General features: G+C 39.0%; 1 long non-coding RNA gene across 1 annotated transcript; it reads left to right on the plus strand.

Moving 5' to 3' along the window:
- Positions 1–894: 894 nt before the first annotated feature.
- On the plus strand, positions 895–5,853 carry LOC123941442. Its single transcript, XR_006818289.1, has 3 exons — positions 895–1,065; positions 1,861–2,040; positions 5,583–5,853. It is a non-coding gene; the product is annotated as an uncharacterized LOC123941442 (long non-coding RNA).

Here is a 5,853-nt window from a genome sequence, read left to right on the forward strand (position 1 = left end):
ACTGGGGAATATGGGTTGGGAATTTATCTCACTCAGTCATGCAATTTCCTACCTGAAAGGGAGGACTATGTAGGGTTTTTTCACACATGGACCAAGCTACCTCAAGGCCCAAAATATCCATGATGCTGACAGCAATGTGAGGAGATAAGAGTCAACAGGCCCAGTTGGGGGTCTCAATCCCTCAATTTGATTCAATCCTGGGAACAAATCAAAGAAATCAAGAGATATCTGGTAAATTCAGTTTATGATCCCTAGGACTTAGTGTGTTCTAAGGGGCTAAACAGTGCAGGTAATCCAAAACCATGGAAGGGGGATAGTTCCTGAGTTCTTACCTGGAACAACTATTATAATATATAATTCTATGGACTGACATTTATTTAATGCATGGAGTATCTTGGAGAAAGAAAATGTGATGATTGTAAATATTGGCAGTAGCTTTTTGCATAGACAGGTTAAATATAGTTTTGGGGCATGGGATGTAAAAGTAAAAATCAGCTATTCTCAACATCCTGGGGAGATTTTCCATAAACTGGGAGATCAATTATGCTAGACTATAAAAAATTGTAGAAGTAGCAGATATATCCAATCCTTACTCTAAACAAGGTATATATGTTGACTCAGGAAGTTGGTGTGAGAATGTTTCACTTAAATTTCTACTATATGCTCTTATTTTGAAAATAATAATATACACAATAAAAGCAGGAAAAAAAGCCATTCTTCAAAGGTATGTGTGTGTGTGTGTGTGTGTGTGTGTACCTTCATTCACACTCAAAACAGCATATAAATATTTGGATTAAATATTGTCTTTATGGTCATGCGATGTCTTTATTACCATCATATAAAAGGAGAAGGGCAAAGTACTGGTTAGAGTACACTCCCTGATATTCCACATCCTTATGTCACTCTCACATTCCTGTTTGTTGCACTACAAAGAGGAAGACAACTGAATGCTGAGTGAAGCTTCCAAGTAATGGGTTTCAGTATTTCAGAGGGGGTTCAAGAGGAGAAGTTAGCTGTCCAGTGTTTCCCAAGAAACTAATATTTTGGTGTTGGTGATTAAGCAAGGTGAGTGAAAAGACATTTTTACAGTGGGGAAAAAAGTCAGAGTTGGGGTGTGTGTGTGTGTGTGTGTGTGTGTGTGTGTGTGTTTAAGAAGAAGCTGTGAAATGTCAATAGGGACAGGAGAAAGTGTCTCCATTTAATGTCTTTCACCCTCATGATTAGTCTATCTTTGTTCTAACTAGATCCTTTCTCTAGTTAGAAAATATTAAGGATTGTTCTAAAATATATAGCTATACTCCTCTCCAACCTTAGATACTAGGTGTTCATCTTACTCTCTCTGGTTCTTAGAAATTATGTAGCTTTATCCTGTTTATGAGAGACCATTCCATGGACCTTATATTTTTCCTTAGGTCCATTATTTCTCCTATCACTGCCTTTCCAGAAGAAACTTTTGTTTTCTGTCAGATTAGAACATTCTGAATCTCTTTCTTCCCTGGGCCCTCTCCCCAATCTAAATCTCTCACTCAAAACCCACTCATGAATTCATTCAGGCAAATTAAGATCTTCTCTATATCTTCTAGCTTTTCACACCTCCTTCAGGAAAATGGGTGTGACAGAAGTCTTATAATCAGGCAGGACTTCCTGAAGACCCCTGAATTGGGGCTGATGAATGATATTCCCTTTATCAAAGTGCACATCTGATCCAGAACAGAAGCTCCGTCCAACCCCAACCTTGTCCTTGATTTACCACCATAGGCTAAGCCCGGATAGCAATTTTGTCCTGTATCCCTAGGAAATGGTAGAGGTCAGCTTCCTGAGAAAAACTACCTGGGTAATGGTTTTTCTGTTTGTTTGCAGGAAAGAAGTAAAGAAAAACACTTTAAGCATACAAGGAGTCAACTTTAGTCTCTGGGATTCCATATTTCACATCTTATATCATGTTGACTAAATTGTCCAAGATGATGTTAGCTGCCCTTCTAATCATGGTGCTATTTTTTTTAAATCAAGTTACCCTTGAGAAAATCACCAGAGAAAATGGTAAGTTTATAAATGATTGATGTTATAGATCTGGATATTTTGGGGATCATGACCTGAACTGAAAGCAGATGCTTAACCTACTGAGTCACCCAGGTACCACATAGACTATCATGTTTTTATTTTCATCTGCTTCTATGTAGTTTTCAATTTCTTCTTTGAATTCCTGGTTAACCCATTCATTCTCTCATAGGATGTTCTTTAACCTCCATGTATCTGTCCTCTTTCCAAATTTTTTCTTGTGGTTGACTTCAAGTTTCATAGCCCTGTGGTCTAAAAACATGCATAGTATCATCTCAGTCTTTTTGTACTTGTTGATGACTGATTTGTGACCCAGAATATGATCTATTCTAGAGAATGCTCTATGTGTACTCAAAAAAATTATATGTATTCTGCTGCTTTAGGATGAATTGTCCTGAATATCTATATCTATCTATATCTATTTCTATAGATATTATATATTTCTATAGATATTTCTATAAATATTTCTATAGACATAGAAATAGATATAGATAGATATAGATGTAGATCCATCTGGTCCAGTGTATCGTTCAATGCCATTGTTTCCTTGCTGATTTTCTGCTTAGATGATCTGCCCATTGATGTAAGTGGGTATTATAGTCCCCTACTATTATTGTTTTATTAGCGATGAGTTTATGTTTGCTATTCATTTTTTTATATATTTGGGTTCTTCTATATTGGGTGCATAAATACTTATAATCGTTAGATCTTCTTGATGGACAGACCCTTTAATTATGATATAGTGCCATTCATCATCTCTTGTTACAGTGTTTGGTTTAAAATCTAGTTTGATATAAGAATGGGTCCTCCAGCTTTTTGTCACCCATTCTCCATCCCCTCACTTTCAATCTGAAGGTGAGTTTAGGTTTAAAATAAGTGTCTTGGGTGTCTGAGTGTCTCAATCAATTAAGATTCCAGTTCTTGATTTTAGCTCAGATCATGATCTCAGAGTTGTGGCATGGAGTCATGCACTGGACTTCGTGTTCAGTGGCGAGTTTGCTGGAGAATTTCTTTCCCTCAACCTCTGCCCCTTCTTTCTCTCTCTCTTAAATAAATAAATCTTTAAAAGATTAAAATAAAATAAAATAAAAGAGTCTCTTGTAGGCAGCATATAGATTTTTTTTATCCATTCTGATACCCTTTGTCTTTTGATTGGAGCATTTATTCCATTTACATTCAGAGTGATTATTGATAGATATGAATTTAGTTACATTATATTACCTGTAAAGTTGGTGTTCCTTGTGATGTTTTCTGTTCCTTTCTAGTCTCCATTGCTTTTGGTCTTTCTTTCCCACTCAAAGGATCCCTTTTAATATTTCTTGCAGGGCTGTTTAGGGGTCATGAAGTCCTTTTGTTTTTGTTTGTCTTGGAAACTCTATCTCTCCTTTTGAATAAAAGCCTTGCTGGATAAAGTATTCTTGGCTGTGAATTTTTCCCATTCAGCATGTTGAGCCACTCTCTTTTGGCCTACGTGGACAGATCTATTACATACATGATTTGTCCTCCCTTGCAGGTTGAGGACTTTTTCCTCTGTGCTCATTTCAGGTTTCCTTCCTTGTCTGTGTATTTTGTGAATTTGACTATGATAAGTCTTGGTGTGGGTTGGCTTTTGTTGAATTTTTATGGGAGTTCTCTGTGCCTCTTGGATTTTGATATCTGTTTCCTCCCCACAATTAGGGAACTTTTCAGCAATCATTTGCTCAAATAAACTTTCCGCCCCTTCTTCCCTCTCTTATTCTTCTGGAACTTATATGATATTCATGTTATTACACTTTGAGCGTTTGCTGAGATCCTTAAGTCTATCTTCATGATCCAATACTTTTCTTTCCCTCTCCTTTTCAGCCTCATTATTTTCAAAACTTGTATCATGTATATCACTGATTCATTCCTGTGCTCCATCCATCCTGTTGTCATTGTATTCAGTCAGATTTGCATCTCAGTTACAGCATTTTTTAAAAGTTTTTTTTAAAAGATTTTTGTTAATTTATTTATTTGACAGAGAGAGAGATCACAAGTAGGCAGAGAAGCAGGCAGAGAGAGAGGGGAAGCAGGATCCCTGCTGAGCAGAGAGCCTGATGCGGGGCTTGATCCCAGGACCTTGAGATCATGACCTGAGTCAAAGGCAGAGGCTTAACCCACTGAGCCAACCAGGCGCCCCTCAGTTACAGCATTTTTAATCCTGGTTTAACTACTTTTTCATTCTTTCATCTTTGCAGTAAGAGATTCTCTGGTATCTTATATGCTAACCCAGCTAGCACCCTTATGATTGATGTTTTTTTTTTGTTTTTTTGTTTTTTTGTTTTTTTTTTTTAAAGATTTATTTGTTTGACAGAGAGAAATCACAAGAGAGGCAGGCAGAAAGAGAGGAAGGGAAGCAGGCTCTCCACTGAGCAGAGAGCCTGATGTGGGACTCGATCCCAGGACCCCGAGATCATGACCTGAGCTGAAGGCAGCGGCTTAACCCACTGAACCACCCAGGCGCCCGATGATTGATGTTTTAAATATTGTTTCAGGCAGGTGCTTATATCAATTTTGATTAAATCCTTGATCATTTATGTTTTTTCTTTTGGGGTGAATTCCCATATCTTGTCATTTTTGTCTAGGTCACTGTGTGTGTGTGTGTGTGTTTGTGTGTGTGTGTGTGTGTGTGTGTGTTAGGAAAGCCTGTTATATTTCTGCTCCTGAGAGTAATGGCTATATTGAGAAGAGGTCCTATATTTTCTTGGGCTTCAGGAGGTGTTTCAGAGCGTGCAATCTGGTGTTGTGTTTTGACTATTCTTTCCTTCAGGCCAGTCTTCTGCAGAGTTTCTCCTTTCCTGCTATGGGGACTCTTTAGACCTTGCCCAGTGCATAGCAAGTTTGAACTGGATGTGGTTGGGTCTCCTATTAAAGGAGACTAGATCCTATGGTGCTCAGTCAGTTAAGCATCTGTCTTTGTCTCGGGTCATGATACCAGGGTCCTGGGATTGAGCCTCACATAGGGATTCCTGATCAATGTGAAACCTGTTTCTCCCTTTCCTTCTGCTCCCTACTCCCTTGCTTGCTTGCTTTCCTGCCTTCTCTCTCTCAAGAAAATACATAAAATCTTAAAAAAAAAAAAGTAAGCTAGATCCTATTCCCTCTGTAGGTGAAGCTTTGCAGCAGTCTGTGGTCAATTTGCACCTGCCACTCTTCAGGAGGCCTTCTCAGAAGAGCAAACAATCTCCCCTTTTGTACGGCCAGCTTCTGTCAGATCCCCACCTTCACCCTGTCAGGTCCAAACTGTCTGCCTACCAGGTGGTACAGTACTCTAGTGTTTTATCTCAGGCATTAGGTTGGGTTTCAAAACTCCAAATTTTAGGTACCAGCACAGCAATGACCTGCACTGATCCTCTGGGGTTTGGTGTTACTGCACTCTGGCTGTTGTGGGTTTCTCCCAGAAAAGCAGTTGCAGGGCTGCTCAGTGGTTGCAAGTTTATGGTATAGTGCTGCAAAAAGCAAGCACAAAGGTTTTCTGTCCTCATCATGTATCTTTGTTTCTACAGTAGTGACCAAAGTAGAATGTTGGTACCCACCAGATCCTAAATCCCCGAAGCAGCTGTGCCATGACTTCCAAAATCACTCCAGTAATTGGAACTGTTTCTTGTCACATGAACAATGGGATCATCAGACCACACTGCCTCCTCCCAGGACTCTGCTCTGCTTCCCCACCAAAACACCACTAAAAATGCCAGGAATGACCCTGATGATGGTGTGAACTTCTAAAACTTCATATTTTGAGCTCTCCTGCTTATAAAAACAGTTGTGGACAGCCCA

The sequence above is a fragment of the Meles meles genome, chromosome 5, assembly GCF_922984935.1.
Source record: "Meles meles chromosome 5, mMelMel3.1 paternal haplotype, whole genome shotgun sequence".
In the NCBI taxonomy this organism is placed as follows: Eukaryota; Metazoa; Chordata; class Mammalia; order Carnivora; family Mustelidae; genus Meles; species Meles meles.